Consider the following 16,840-nt stretch of genomic DNA (forward strand, 5'->3'; position numbering starts at 1 on the left):
TACATGTTAGAGGCATGTTTCACTTTTTGCAAAGTAAGACTAAGATGTAAATGTAATGTTTCCCTTATTTGTTTGTTTATGGTTTCTTTGAGATGGGTTTTTTCTGTATAACAGCCCTGGCTGGCATGGAACTCGATTTATAAACCAAGCTGGCCTTGAACTCACAGAGATTTGCCTGCCTCTGCCTCGCGTGCTGGGATTTAAGGTGTGTGCCACCATTACTAACCATCACAATTGTTGGTTTTTCAGACAGGGGCTCTCTACATAGCCCTGGCTGTCCTAGAACTTACTATGCTGACCAGGCTGCCCTACCATGCACCACCACACCTGGCCCAAAATTTTATTACATTTTTACAAGACAAAGCTGTTAGAGGGCAGGGGTGATGCAAGGCTTTAGTCCCAGCACTCTGGTGGCAGAGGCAGGTGGATCTCTGTAAGAAGCCAGCTTGGTCCACAGAGCTAGTTCTAGGACAGCCAAGGCTACACAAAGAAACCTTATCTCAAAAAAAAAAAAAAGCATACTCAGAACTTATTCTATTTAGTTATTGACTCATTTGTTAGAGGCATCTGTCCAGTGGCTACATTGTATCTCCAGGAAGAGCACTGTATAAGACCAATCCTTGCTGTTAAGAAATTCAGTCTCTAGGAGAGAGACAGTTCCGTTTGGACACATTTCTAACATCCCATTGATAACTTTTGGGGTGGGGACAACAGCAGCTGGTTTTATCTCATCTTTCTCAGTGGTAGAGTCTAAAAGTTACAATACTTAATCCTCCCCCAAAGAGAAAATGTTGTTGCTCCCATTTTATAGATGAGGAAAACTAGGTTGAGAGATGCCACAAGGCTCACCTAAGATCAAGGAGAAGGCGATGGTTTCCCAGATGGGGATGAGGTTAGCACTTTGTTATTAGGCCTTGAAATATGGAACATTTGAAAGGAAAGAAACAAAAGATGGGCATTTTCATCAGAGCAGAGAACAGGGTTGATAACTGGAAGATCTAAAACTGGGTTTTGCTTAGGAGAAGCAGGCATTGCGCATTGGCCTATAATTGTAGCTGGACAGAGGACATTAGTGGTGGAGAACAAAAGATTGGGTTACAAATGCCATTCAACACCATATCACTGGCTCTGGACATTACGATACAAAAAATGAGTGCTTTGAAAGCAATGTGGTAAGGGAGGAAACGATTTGCATTAACTAATTAAAGCAATGTCTTGCATATAGTTCACGCTAATTCCTTTTTACAGTTTAGGGTTATTTTTCTGTGTGCTTTCTCTGCATTTTCATCCTGCTTCTTTGTTGCTGTTTTTTGAGACAAGCAAGGTTTTTTTTCTGTGTAGCTCTGGCTGTCCTGGAACCCACTCTGTAGACCAGACTGGCCTCGAGATCAGAGATTCAGAGATATGCCTGCCTCTACCTCCAAGTGCTGGAGTTAAAGAGGTGGGCTGCCACCACACCTGGCTCTCCTCTCCCTTTCACTGTAGCTCTTCACGCTACTTTCCCCCTCCGACTGACAACAGTTACTCTCATGGCTTCTCTTGCCTTCCAGAACCAACTTCTGCCTCAGACTTTCCATCCTGTACCTCTGTTACTGTAATCAGCTTAAGATCCATATTTTAGAACTGCATTGTCCAGTGTAGTGGCCTCTATACTCAAATGATTGCACAGGTTTGAATTTAATTCTATTTAATATTCAGTTCCTCAGTGCCACTTGCCATAGCTGTAGTTCTCAATAGGTGCCCCGAGGAAGGAGCTGCAATATAGAATAACATAATTTCTGTCGTCACAGAATGCAGAGGGTGAGTCGGAGACAAGAGAAACGGAAGTGTTAGCTAAGACTAAAGCCATTATTATGGTCTGTGAAAGGGACGAGGGTGCGGAGTGGTCAGAGCACAGTAAGTGAGAAGTTTGAAAACTCAGTAGGCATTTCACAAACCTGATGAGCAGGACTAGCAGTAGGTAAGTAAGGGTGAGAGGGGCAAGAAGGCAGGGGAGTGGGAACAGAGCTGCAGTGCTCCTGGATAAGAAACACTGCTCTATTCTAATCTCCACATGCACCCCACCTGCCAGACTCACTTTCGCTTAGCGATAAGAACAGGGTTTTTCAAGTAACCACACACGGAGATTTGGTATTTTGGGACTCGTCACCATTTTTTTTTTTTTTATTTTTCCCACCCACTCTAATTCTGAATTCAAATAACGATGAGGAGGTGTGGAGGCACATTTCCTAAAAGCAGCAATGAAGAAAAGGGCTGGGTTTAAACTGAGTGACTTCTCACAGTGTCTCAGATATGGTGTTCCTGTGTTGCATGGGTTATTTTTCCTCTGGGTGTGGAGAAGGTGCTGGGAAGTGTGCCCACGCTGTAATTTAGAGACAAGAGCACAAAACAAGTCTCCATTTCCAGTACCACGTGAATTCTCAGTTATCTCACAGATAAAATTTAACTTTGTATGGAAAAAAAAAAGTCAAGGTCTTCGATTAGTTCCCCCATTGCACGTCGTCTCTTCAGACCATTTTCTGAAGTTTCGACATTCCACCCTGCGGTGCCCACAGGTCCACACTCCTGCTCCCGTTGCCCTTCTATGGCCTGGTGTTTCCCCCACAGGTCCTCATCTAAATGTTTGGTCCTGCAAGGGGTGGGGTGGGGTGATCCTGGAAGGTGCTGTGGAAGTTTAGGAGGTGGAGTGCAGTAAAAGGTAATGTGGCTTTGTTAGAGTAGGTGTGTCTTTGTTGTTGGAAGTGTCACTTGGGGTAGGCTTTGAGGTTTCTCTCTCTCTCTCTCTCTCTCTCTCTCTCTCTCTCTCTCTCTCTCTCTCTTCCTGCTCCTGGGGATCCAGATGTAGAACTCAGCTTCTTCCCCAGCACCATGTCTGCCTGTGTGCCGCCCTGCTACTCACCATGACTGTAATGGACTAAACTTATGAAGCTGTAAACCAGCTCCAGTTAAATGTTTTCCTTTATATAAGGGCAGTGGTGGCCATGGTGTCTCTTTGGAGCAGTAGAACTTTGACTAAGACAAGGTTTATCCTCAGAGGGTTTGGCAGCCCCCAGCCAGACTTGATATTATTCTCTCCTCCCCCTCTCTTACTCCTGATTCAATATGTAACCATTAGCTTACTCCATGTATACCCCCCATGCTCCTGTCCTCTGAAACATGATTCAGCCAATCAGGGGCCACCAAAACAGCGCCATACTGTATGGACTTTTAGCCTCCAAAACTGTAAGCCAAAAGAACCTTTTTCTCTTTATGGTTCATCTGCCTTCATATTTTATTATAGTAACATGAAACTAATTCATGCACACATCCAGGCAAATACGCTTCTTTAGAGGACCGTATGGTATCTGAGGCCTCAGTTATTCTCCTAGCATGATGCCTTTCCCCAGTTTCTTGTAACAACATGCTGCTCAAAACTTAGTCCCAAGAGGCGAGTGGGAACTATTTAATTGCATTGCTTGGTTTTAATTACTGCAATCAGGAATGTTCCTTCCTCTGCATGTTTTATTCCTAAATTAGCGATTATCACTCAGTGAGTTCTGCCTTCCAATTTAAATGAAGTTCGTTAGCAATTTATCTATAAAGATACTACATTTTTTCTTTCTTAAAAAGCATATTTATTATCATCTGAGTAGTTGGAGTCTTCATTAGTAACATGGTGGAGGAGCAGCTGAGAACCTTAGCATGTTTGTGGGTGCATCGCCAGGGGAGGGTCTGGCCAGTGTTGGCTAGGAGTTCTCTGTAGGTAAGCATCTCTGGCTGTAAACATCCTGGAGGAGGAAGCTGCAGTTGCTAGTTTTTGTGTGCCCTGATAAATCATCAAAAACACTCACCTCTTAGGGAAGCTTTGCTATGCCCCTTGAACTTCACCTGGGCAGGACTTTGTCACTCCGGTGGGATGGTGGCATCAGAGTCCTCAACATTGCTGTATGCTTGTCAACAACACACATTCACTCAGGACTTCATTCAGGGATTTCCCCACTCCCTATAAAGTACAAACATTGAGCTGAGAAAATTGGCTCAGTCTGTAAAAGCCCTAGCCATGCAAGCCCAAAGACCTGAGTTCAGCCCCTGAAACCCATCTAAAAGGCTAGATGTGGCAGCATGAATTTGTAATTCCTACACTCCTGCTGGGATATGGGAAGCAAAGACAGAAGAGCACGGGCCAGACAACTTGGAGTACGCACTGAAGTAACAGAAATGAAAGTTACTCTGCTTCAAAAAGTAGGTGAAAGGTGAGAAGGGACTTCAGAAATCCTGCCCTTTGATCTTTACATGGATACCATGGCTCACGTGAAGGCCTCCTCCCAATAGATAAACAAACCACAATCTAAATAGTGGGAAAGGTGAGCAGGATACAGCAGTGCACACCCGTGATTGTGATCCCAGCACTCAGTACACATCTGTGATTGTAATTTCAGCACACTGAAGTAGAAGGATCATGACTTCCAGGATAGCGTGGGCCTTCTAGTGGAACTATCTCAGTGGACAGGAGGCAGAGGGCTGCTCGGAGAGGCCGGGGGGGGGGGGGGGGGGGAGGCCTCTTTGTGTCGACGACAGGCAGAAAGAAAATACACAGACGTGATACATACCGGAGAAGGAAAGGGGTCCACTGAGGCTGCAGCATTACGTCAAGAGGAGGATGGAACCTACAAGACACTGCCTCTTGAAACCCTCAGGAGCTGCCCGCGGCTTTTAGAACAAAAGCAGAAAGGAAACCAAACTCTCATCCTTTTTCATTTTCATCAAGTTTCACAGCACCTTTGCACATGCTGTTCCTCCTCTTGATTCTTTCCTCTTACTTAAAATTATTAATTTTTTGGCAGCTATTAAACATATGTTATGGGAGATATGATGTTCAAGTCTTGTCATGTTCTTGAACTTTATCTTCATAACAACCATATTAAATCAGTGAAAATAACTTGATTTTTGTTTTATAGGTGAGCTGTGTGGAACAGAAAGGTTGAACAACATGCCAGAGTCATCGTGGCTTCTGAGTGCTTCTGGATGGATGCTTGCACCTCCCCCAAATTCGTCTGTGGAAGTCCTGACGGCCAAAGCGATGGTGTTAGAAGCTGTAGTCTTTGGACTGTAGTTTCACAGTGATAATAGAGCCCAGATAGACAGGATTAGCTCCTTTAGAGTGGGACACAAAGGGTCTTGGAAAATGTCACTCAGCAAGCCAGGAAATGAACCCTTACTAAACAGCCCTGAGCTTCTCAGTTCCCAAACCTGTGAGAGATGAGGTCTTGTTGCTTATGCCCCCATCTGTGGTATTCTGCTAGAGGCCTGATTGGACTGAAGCCACACAAAGGGAGGTTTGAACCACGTTTGACTGGATCTCTGTGTTTAACCTCTCAGAGGAATCGCTTCAAGAGCCTGCACCTTTGTGATTGCTGGGATCTGGAGTCAGCCAAGAGATATTCCTCTTCGTGGGTCTGTGAGGACATCTGGGAAGGATGTCAGACTCTCCTACAGCAAGTGGCTTCTTCCAGGGTTGGCCCAAATATAAAGATACCTGGGGAAATGTTGGGCTGTGTGCTTCCCTGACTACACTTCTTGTGGGTCAGTGCTACTCCATTACAGCTGCCGTTATCCTTTGTTGGCGACAGACTTCAGGCTCCCCGGTCTTCTCACATGAACTAGGAATCTTTCCGGCCTTCACTGGCAGGTTGTGATTACTAAGGCACCAAGCTTTTTGGACTGGGCAGTTATTGGCTTCTCGGCCTAAGAGAATACAGAGAGCCATTGTTGGACTTCTCAGCCCCTACTGTGTGAGCTGATCTAATAAGTATCCCTTTAAAAACACATAGTTCCTCTGCCAGTTCTTTTTCTCTAGGGACCCCTCATATAGCATTTTGTCTGATCAGTGCCTACTTATCCTCCTCCTGCCTCTGCTCAATAGCTATTTTCTTAGGAGAAACCCTCCCCTCCCTGTGGAATCAAATGTTGGTATTCAAAATTCTTGTTCCACTGCCTCCCTTATATTAGAGCTGGGCTTTTACATTTAACTCATCGTGGTTTTTCAAAAGCTAATAGACTGGTTCCATGAAGGCAGTCTACGTAGTTTTGGACCATTTTTATATTCTAATTTCCTAATAATTTGCTTATCAGTTAATGAACATGCAGTGAACATTTGGCTACTGAATGACTATATAGATGTAACAAGAAAGTAGTATTTTTAACATATCAAGGTCATTTTAGGTCAACAAAAATTTGAGCTTTAATATCTTTCTTCAGCCCCCTTTCTGTTGCTTAAACTGACTACTGCAGGCAACTTATAAAGGAGTTTTTGATTATGGTTCTATGGCTGGTGATATAAGTCTGGGATCACTCTGAGATGCACCATGACCATAAATAAAATTTAATAAGAAGAGGCTTTATTAAATACTGGAGCTGGATCCTCAGAGCACCAGGACTGCAAACAACATGTAGAATCTGGCCATATCAGCCCAAGGTTTATAAAGTAAAAAATTGTAAGATTATATGCTTTCAGTCTATGTGCAAGCAGGATCTAAATCTAACATATATGTCTTGCAGTTGCCCTAGCCATTGGGTAGAGTCTATGTGCAAGCAGGATCTAAATTTAACATATATGTCTTGCAGTTGCCCTAGCCATTGGGTAGAGTAAGCAAGCTCGATGACAAAAGCAGAAATGGCAATTAGTCTTATGACCTACTATCTTGCTAGAATAGAAAAATTTACAAAATCAGTCAATTTAAGAATAGTTTTAGCTGGGCAGTGGTGCATGCCTTTAATCCTAGCACTCAGGAAGCAGAAGCAGGCAATTCTCTGCTACCTTAATCTACAGAATGATCTCTAGAATAGCCAGGATGACACAGAGAATCCCTGTCTTGAAAAAGCTCTTGTGAGGACCTTCTTGCTGGGGCTCTGATGGGTCCTGAGGTACAGCATCATGGCACATGTATAGAGGGGTACAAATAAGAGAGAGTCAAATTAGCCCCCCTATTTATAGTATTGGGAATCAAACCCAGAATTTTGCACACTCTAGGCATGTTACCTACCACAAAGCTGCATCTCCAGCATAAGTTCCAGTCTGGAGATAATCCATTGTTGTGCTTGGGTCCTGAGACTCCCAGGAAGACCACCATGGAGCCACAATGCAAATTCCAAATGCAAAAGCAAGGTTTCATGTTATTAAGTACTGGCTAGTGTTATGGTTTTGGTCCCTTTAAGAGACAAGCCACACTGTCTCGAAAAACCAAAAAAAAAAAAAAAAGAGACAAGCCACACCCATTCCCCTCCCCATCTGCTGAGGCAGGCTGATCTTCAGCTTCAGGCCTGAGTTCACTCTCTTTTCCATCTTCCTCTCAGAGAGGCAGCTTCGCTTCTGCCTCTCTCCCCACTTCTCTGCTTCCCCCCTTCTCTGTCTCTTTCTCCTCTTTCTCCTCCTCTCTCTCTCTCTCTCTCTCTCTCTCTCTCTCTCTCTGTTCCCCCCTTCACCCTTCCTCCTCCATAACCCCCTGAATAAACATTCAGCCTCACCCTGCATGTCATGTCTATCCATGTTTCTGTCTTCTGCCCACCCGCCATGTGTCTCCCTGCCTGGGACCAGCCATTGCTTGGGGACCAGCAGCCGTCTCTGCCTGGGGCCCACTGCCTGCTGCCACATGGCCCGCCACCACCACTGCTCGGGCCACCGCTCTGGGACCAGCAGCCATTTCTGCCTGGGACTGGCTGCTCCCAGAGCCCGCTGCCTGCCACCACATGGCCCGCTACCACCATTTGGGACCTACAGCATTTCTGCTGCCTACTACTGCCGGGGGATCTTGGAGCATTTTTTAAAAAAGAACAACAGCTTGCACAGGTCCTTTGCCTCACAGTCTGACACAGCAGATGGAGGGAGAATGACCCTGCCTATTATTGTAAGGGGTTTATAAAGAGAAAAGCCACAAAGCAGTCACAGGACTACAGTCTCAAGATACAGAATTACTTATCCTGTATCACAATTGGCTAAAGGTTATGTAAAGCTCAGCTGTTATTATCTGATAGGCTGTCTTTGTCTAGGGGGACATTTGTTCACCCATAGCAACTGGTCCCTGGTCACATCCTCCAGAGATCCTGCTGACCCTTTGCTAACCACAGGGGCTGCTTGGAAACTTAATCTGATTGTTTTCTCGTTACTCAACTGGTAAGGGAAGTTAGGTAGGTGGTCAGCATCTTGTCAGCAGTTTTGTGTAGCTTGATTTTTCTCCGTTAGCTAATACTTCTAAAAGGGGCTAGTGACCCCCGGCTTCCCTCAGGGGTAGAGGTGAAGTTCGAAGTCCCACAAAGTCCCAGCACAAAAATGGAATCTTTTCTGGCCTCATACTATCAATCAACAAATAGAAATAGATTGATCTGTTACTAGGGCAGATTCTCCATGGCCCAATCACTTCCTATAGGTCCTATCTGTTATTGCTTCACAATAAAGATCCCATTTCAGCCTGTGTGTGTGTGTGTGTGTGTACACATATGTATGTGTGTGCGCGTGCATGTGTGTGTTTGTGTGCATGTGTGAATGTGCACACACAGCTGCAAGCATAGACCAAGCATCAATGCCAGTATCTTCACTCATTCTCTGCTTTATTTTTGCAATTCAGCTAGACTGGGTCTCTGTATGCGGAATGATCTTTAGAGCTGTACTTCTGAGTTTGGAATGTGTGAGTTTATTAAGTACATAGCAACCAAAAGTTAAAGGAAACAAATAGGAAGTAGCAGAGAGAAACAATATATAGATAGCAAAATATCATCATATCAGATGCTTCCAGCATCCAGTGAAAACTACTGGGGAGGCCCTTCTGACATGGCCGTGCTGCAGTTCTTTCTTTTTTTTTTTTAATTTTTCATTTTATTTTATATGGATAATGTTTGGACTGCATGTATGTCTGCATATATGTGTGTTTGGCATGCAGTGCCAACAGAGGCCAGAAGAGAAACTGGACTTAGAGAGAGATGAGAGTTTATCTCTCATGTGGATGTTGGAAATGTAAGTGGGTTCTCTGTGAGGTCCACCAGTGCTCTTAACCACTGAACCACTTCTCCCGTTCCAATACTGAAGTTATCAACAGTGATTTCCAGGCAGAGCAGAGCCATCTCTCCACAGAGGACCTTCCACCTTCTTGTTCCCACTAAGTTTTTCTCCCATTCCACGGACAATAGTAATCTCTGTTGGAAAAGATTTCTCCTCTAGCTGTTCTAAAGGACACAATGGTTTCTTTGTTTCTTTTTTCTCAAATGATTTACTCTCTTTCTGTTTTCAAGGGCACCTTGTGTTAACTCCTGGGATGTTTTGCCGTTTTCTGTTCTCTCTGTTGCAGGGGCAGGTGACTAGCCTATCCCATGAAGGAATGTTTGTGAGGATATTCGCATTAAACATGCCTGAGGTCTCAGACAAGGTAGCCTGTCTTGTCCTTGGGGTCAGTTCTTGACAGTCACAAATAGCACATGACAATTTATGAGTGTAATTTATATTAAAAGCGATTGGCCAGCAAGCCCAAGGGGTCTTATCTCGGGCTCCCCTTTCCTGGCATTAGAGGTACACTCCATAGCATGTCAGGCTTTTCATATGAATCCTGGAGATCAGGTCTCCATGCTAGTATAGCAAGTGTTCTACCAACCAAGACAATCCCCCAGCTCCCAACCTGAATTTTGGGAAGAACATTTATTTCTACTTAAACCACAGCAAGAAGTTGAAAAGCTAGTCAGTTTTAAAAAGGTTTTGTTGTTGTTGTTGTTGTTTTGAGGCATGTGGCTAAACTAGCAACATAAATACCTGGATTTTAGCAATGGATTCTATTATCTTGCCTATTTGCTGAGAGGATATTTCTGCCACTATAACCCCCCAAAAAAACTGTAAAAGAAAAATGAAAAGAAATGATAGATTCCTTTGGATTCCTTTCCTTGTGTAACTTCTTTTCTTTTTTTTTTCAACTCTTTGCATAATTTTATGTCTACTTCCCAAGTAAAGCATAATCATTTCCTTTATGGCAAATTGATGAATTAAATTTCTCTAGCTATTAACTCTGGTTTCTTTTCTGTTTACAATTCTTATGGAGATGTATAACATCATTACAGGATGATCCATTGAACATAAGGAACTCTTTCTTTCTCTCTAGCTTTGCAAAGTAATGGTATCTATAGACCTTGGCCCACATCTAAGTTACAACCCAATACTCCCTTATATGCATAGGTCAATATGGATTTGTGCACACGTGGTACCTCAGTGACCTGGCCCCTTGCTTCTGCTCCAGTGGCTCTAATTAGCCCACGAACATCCCCTTTTCTTTAGTACAGTGACAGGAGACACGAAGCTAGTTTCTAGAGAACAGCTGTGCAGAATCATCACTAGCTGGAGGCGTTACATAGCCTTTGAAAAGTAGGTGTGTAACTTCTTTTCAAGGCACTCTTTTGGAGGGTTGAATTTAATTTGTTCACCTTAAATAAGTAGATAAATAAGGGTAAATGCAGCAAATATAGGTGGTTTATGGTTCATTTGTGTCTCTAATTTATCTCCACAAAGGAATACACATACATGTGAAACAACGTTGCTTACCAGTGTCCCAGATTCACTTTTTCACCTTAAAAGAGTGATCATCTCGAGGGCAACAGAGAGCATGAACAAATAGGACCCATGTGTGAACTTAGTGTTATAGACATGAAGCAGACTAATGATGTCTTCTCCTTCCCAAAGACTCGGGAATTCTGTGTTCTTGGATCTGTCCACTCTAACAGGTGGATTATTTTAATCTTTCTGGAATGCTCTTTTTGGCTGATGAAAACATTTTAGACTAGAATAGCAGCAGAAGATTAACACTTAGTTTCATGATGGATAACAGTGTGACAATGTTCTCCTTTCCGTGGACCAAAATGTTTTCTCCTTAGGGAATTAGGGAATTAAAGGGAGGGTTGTATTAAAAGTTATTTGAATACTGTTGAGCAAAGTAATAGGGATGTGTTCTCCCTTAGGGCCCATGACCTATCTAGCTACAGGGTCTTGGCCCCCTTTAATAACACTGTCATGTATAGATTCCATTTCATAGAGTAGGCCCTTGATCCAATCTGGAAGTGGTCAGATACTTTCTTAGCATTTGTAGTGTGCCTATCTTGTTGGGCCACTCTCTGTTGTAACTTCCAGGGTTCACAGCTGGATGCGATTGAGATTTATTTTTCTCCTTCTGGCACCTTCCAGTATGATGGATGCTAGCCAGAAGGTAAGTATCCGCTTGATGTTTTCATGTTCTGTGGTTCAAGTATGTGGTGTCTTCAGCAATAAGGTCTAACTGACAAGTTCTGGAGGGTGACCAGTATTGGCAGTAACCTGCAATGTTTGGGGATCTCTGTGACACCATTGGCCAACAACTCAGCAAGAAGTAAACTCATTCCCAGGATGTGACCTCTGGCAAGCTGACCACACACCAGAGCAGGTCATAATCCCAAGACTAGATGGGAAACACAAACTGGACTTGATAGGGAGAGAAGAAAAGAAAAGAACTGATCCCAAAGATGAATGGGAAGGGAGCAGAAGCTTGAGAAGGGTGGGAAGGGCAGAGAACATGCTCAAAATACGTGGTGCAAAATTCTCAAAGAATAAAAAGTATTTTCATAGAGGGGAGATGTTTACTCATGGAGCACTTTCTTATTCACGTCTTTGATTTGAAAGGTTGCCTTGAACTTTCCAGATGTGAATGCTCGGAATTAGGACAGTCTTCTGCCGTGCTCTTTTTCCTGGCGTGATACCATGAAGAAAGCCTGTCTGTTGGTTCTTAAGGTGCTAAGATCAGAGACAGAAATTCAAACTTTTGTCTGCACACAAGAAGACTGAAGCTATACTATGGGGTACATGACACAGGGTTAGAGTCTGGGCAGAAGTTGTGGTCCCTGCCTCCCCTTTGTAGAATAGGTACTAACCATTCTAGAGTACTGAAAATCAAGGATTTTCAAGATCCACAGGCCACTCCAGAATCAATAATAATTTTTTCTTGAACCCCTATAAATTGACATCTGTTTTTCTTTTTCTTTTTTTTTTTTGGTTTTTCGAGACAGGTTTCTCTGTGGCTTTGGAGCCTGTCCTGGAACTAGCTCTGTGTAGACCAGGCTGAAGTTGACACCTTAAACACTCATATGTTTGCAAAACTTTTAATGGAAACAGGAGATGGAATTTTAAAGACATTTTCAAGAATAAAACGACACTGCCATTATATTAGAGTCTTTGAATTTAGAATTAAATTCTCATAACAAAACTGCCTTTTTATTAATTGATTTGTTCTTTGACATGTACATTTCATAAAACTGTATAATGCATCCTAATTGCTCTCACCACACCTTTTTTTTTTTTTAAATCTCCATTCCACTCTTGCTAACTCCTTACAATCCCTTTCTCTCAATCACATCGTTTGCTTTGATTTTGTGGTGCTCTGAGTTTAATCACAGCTGTCTGTGTGGCTATGAGCTTGGAACTAGCCATTGGAGCTTGGTGGGCTCACCAGTGGGAACAAAGCTGAAGGCAATGACTCTTCTCCCCAGAATATTTCAGTAGTCAACAGTTCAATGAGCAGGAGTAGGACTCCAGGAGTTCCTGGGGTTGACAGGTACAGAGCAGGGCAGCTGCTGTTAATTCGTAATTGCAATGACTGTGTCACGCCCAGAAGAGCACATTTCAGGCCCTGCTCCCCATCTTTTGGCTCTTACATATTCTTTCCATCCTCTCTTTCTCTGAGTTCCCTGAACCTTAGAGGGGGGTGAAATAAGTGACTTGTTAATGGCTAAGTAATCAACTGTCACTCATTCTCAGCACCCCGAGAAGATGTCAATCTCTGTGCTTGCCATCATTCAAAGAAAATAGGATTTTTTTTTTTTCTGGTTAAGGCTGAGAAGAGCATTTGTCTCTGTGCATAAACATAAATATTTAGAAGGTGTTTTAACTCTGTATCAATTTAACTAATAAATCAGCGAGTTCTCTCCTAGAAGCTATGACTTTGCCAGCTGTATTTTTTGACCAGACTTACAGTACCAGGAAGTGGGCTAGAGAGATGTCTCCGTGGTTAAGAGCACTTGTTGCTCTTGCAGAAATCCCCGGTTTGATTTCCTGAACCCACAATGTGGCTCACAGCCATCCCTAAGTCCATTTCCAGGTGATCTGATGCCCTCTTCTGACCTTGAAGGAATCACGCAAGCAAGACACTTATACACATAAAATAAAAGCAAGGGAAATCTTAACTTTTTAATGTCCAAAGAGGAAGGGGATACAAGCAGAGAGAATAAAGGAAGGTTTGACGGTAGTATATTACTTGGGTTTATAGGATCATCTCCCCTACCCTGCTTCTCTCTTCAAATATTTCTTTTGTATTTTTCTATGTTCTCTCCTTTCTGCCTTCACAATTTCAATATATTGACTGAGATTCTCTCTGTGTGTGCACACGCACATGTGTGTGGTTATAAGCACATATGACCATTGCACACGTGCAAGCCAGAGGTGTATGTCAGCGTCTTCAACAGCTCTCCACCCTTTGATGCAGGGTTTCTCACTAAACCTGGAGCTCATGGATTTGATTAGATCACTAGGCGGTACGCCTCACAGACGCTTTCTTGCCTGTTTTCCTATCTGAGATGCTAGCCCCCAGCTGTTTATATGTATATCTATATAGAAATCTTGTTTTTAAACTAGTTCACAAGTAGGTTCCCTTAAAGCATTTTTGTACACATCTAATTTTGATCCCTTCCTTCGTCTCTGTCTCTCCCTCATCTCAATGATCCCCATCACTACTTAGATCTTCGCACTTTCAATCCCCCTGACTTTTTTCTTGCAGGAGTACTGAGTATTAAACTCAGGTCCTTGCAGGCAGTGGTGGCGCATGCCCTCCAGCACATGGGAGGCAGAGGCAGGTGGATCACTGAGTTTAAGGCCTGCCAGGTCTACAGAGTGAGTTCCAGCACACTCTGGGCTACACAGAGAGACCTTGTCTCTAAAAACCAACAAACAAAACCAAAGTAAACTCTTGCTTGGGTGGAAAGCACTTCATTGACTGGCCCATTTTCCTAGCCCCCTTGACTAAATTCTTAAGCAAAAACATCAAGTATTTAGTGAAATCTTTGTGTAGCACTTTCCAATGAGAGGAGCTTTAGCTTTTGACCTAACTTGACCACAGTCATCACCAATAGTTCAAGATGAAAAAGAACTTGGCTTCCTCCTGTCAAGGCCATTCTGTAAACACCAAAATAGAAAGTCTCAGCTGTTACTTGGACCTATTTTAACAAGTCCAAGTATTTTTTCTTTTCCTTTGCTAGTAGAAGATACAGTGATGAGAATAATAATGAATGCTTTTTAATACCAGAAATGCCTTCTTTTAATCTTAAAGATTTCAGAAGTAAAATTCACTTTTATATAAGAAAATAGTATGTTTATAAAAGATATACACTGAAGAAAAATTATATACTACCTATGTATTATGATAAAATACTTCATAAGAATAAAGCGGCAGCAATGTGACTGATCATTAACCCAGGCACCTTACTTTGTTGAGACTGCTGCAGCAAAATGCTGTAAGCTAGAGAGCTTGTAAACCACAGAGCTGTGTTGCTTGCAGTTGTAGAGGCAGGGACCTTCACGGTCTAGGCAAGGGCAGCTTCAGTATCTATTAAGGCTCCACACTCTGAGGTATAGATGAATCTCTTTCATTGCATCTTTGGATTGTGGGAGGGGAAAGGCAGCTGCTCAAGACATCTTTTATAAAGGCATTAGTTCCATTCTTGAGGATGCTACCCAATGACCTAATCGCTTCCCACTGGTCCTGTCCCTGATGCTATCACATTTGGGATCAGGCTCAGTATGGTGATTATGAGGACTCAGCATCCAGACAGTAGCACTGCATGTAGCTACATGGCAATGGTTATGCTATTTGTTCCTTGTTTCCTGTAGGTCTCAAATATTTAACACACATAAAAATCATTAACCCCACCTTCACCAAAAAGAAACCTTAGTATACTGGATTACCCTGTGCCCATTTCTTCCTTAAGTTAATTTGCTGCCTTGCCAAGTTTAAGAAGCTGCAGTTCTCTGACTAAGTCACAACTATGCTAAAGATCCTGCAGGATGACCTTGGCCTGGAACACTGTGATTGCGGAGGGGTGGATATAATAGAACGATCGCAGGGCCTTTAATAGTATTCACATTAACTTTCATGTCTTAGCTTACTTTATGAGTTTATAGGCAAACTCATATCTTCTAAGCATAGCGGATCTCTATCCTTAAAGCTGCAATAAAAATGCTATGGCAACTAAAGCCCATAGAAGAGACTTCCAAGTCTGCTATGTCCTAGTTACCTAATGCCCCATCACTATATTGTTTACATGTGCTGATGGATGACCTCTCTCTTTGGCTATGAAATTCCTGCAATGTTTCCCCACACTGGACCACGTCAATCTAGGTAATTTAAATCTTTTCCCTGGGTCAGGGTTACTCATATTCATACTTGGTTCTGAATAGATTGTTTTCTATTTTCACTAGTAAAATAGGCAAACTCCCTTTCCCATCTCTGGCTCTACTCAGTTACTTGATCCAAGGCAAATAATCACTGCCAAAGCAACTTTATTTATTGTGGAGTCTTTGAAAGTCAAATTAACTATGGAGAAAAACAGACACTCCAGTTCCTCTTCATTTTATCTTGCTTTCTACAATGATGTAAAACCCTTTCCCAGAACCACATAAGAAATTCAGGTGTGGTGGCCATTGCTGTGACCTCTGCACTGAGCTAGGGGTTCACTGACCAGTCTAGCCTTCTTGAAGTACTCCACAACAGTGAAAGATCTTGTCTCCAAGAACGTGGCAACATGAGGATAATACCTGAAGTTGTCCTCTCGGTTTTACACACACACACACACACACACACACACACACACACACGTACTCTTAAACATATGCAACAGCAGACATCTACACAAAAAGGGCAACTTTGGAGAGCGGTAAAGTGAGAAAAAGTTTGAGAGAGACTGCTTCAAATTATCATTAAATCTTATAAAACTTGGAGAAATAAAAAGTCAGTCTACAAGGCTGCTTAAATATTAAATAACCAATTACTAATACTTGGGACACTAGCTATATATCACCATGTAGATTCTCAAAATCTCATTGACAAACACAATAAGAATTTATTATTAATGTAAGAAGAAATGATTAAATTTTGCACCCGAATATTGTAGATTGTAAAGAAAAGAGAGAAAAATAAAATATATCATGACCACCAAGATGATTTATGTCAAGTAGGGAATTGCAGTGCATATAAATGATCAAGTTACAACTAAGTGCAAAGTTAAAAAGTTATAATTTCAATGTTTATACATTTACTGCCCTCTGAATGCCATGGATATCTCCACCTAAGAAGATTAGCTGGTATGAGAGGTCCTTCTGTATATGTGTTGCTTTTATTGGTTAATGAGTAAAGAAATTGTTTCAGCCAGTGGCCTAGTAGAATAGAGCTAGGCAGGGAAAACTAAACTGAATGCTGAGAGAAAGAAGGTGGAGTCAGAGAGGGAAGCCATATAGCCCCGCATGAGACAGACACCGGAACTTTACTTGGTAAGCCACAGACTTGTGGAGCTACACAGATTAATGGAGATGGGTTAATTTAAGATATGAGTTAGCCAGAAATACACTTAAACTATTGGGCAAACAATATTCCAAGTAGTATGGTTTCTGTGCGATAATTTCAGGGCTGAGCAGCTGAGAATGAACAAGTGGCCTCTTAACTACAATTAGCCCTGCAGTGCCTGTGGGGATTGCAATAGCCTCTGAGACAGTTGACTGTCTGACAATGCTGACTCTCCTCGAAGCCACCATCCCCATTAT

Source organism: Microtus oregoni, unplaced genomic scaffold (assembly GCF_018167655.1).
Source record: "Microtus oregoni isolate MIOR12 unplaced genomic scaffold, Mior012 000030F_ref0000283, whole genome shotgun sequence".
NCBI classification, from domain to species: domain Eukaryota; kingdom Metazoa; phylum Chordata; class Mammalia; order Rodentia; family Cricetidae; genus Microtus; species Microtus oregoni.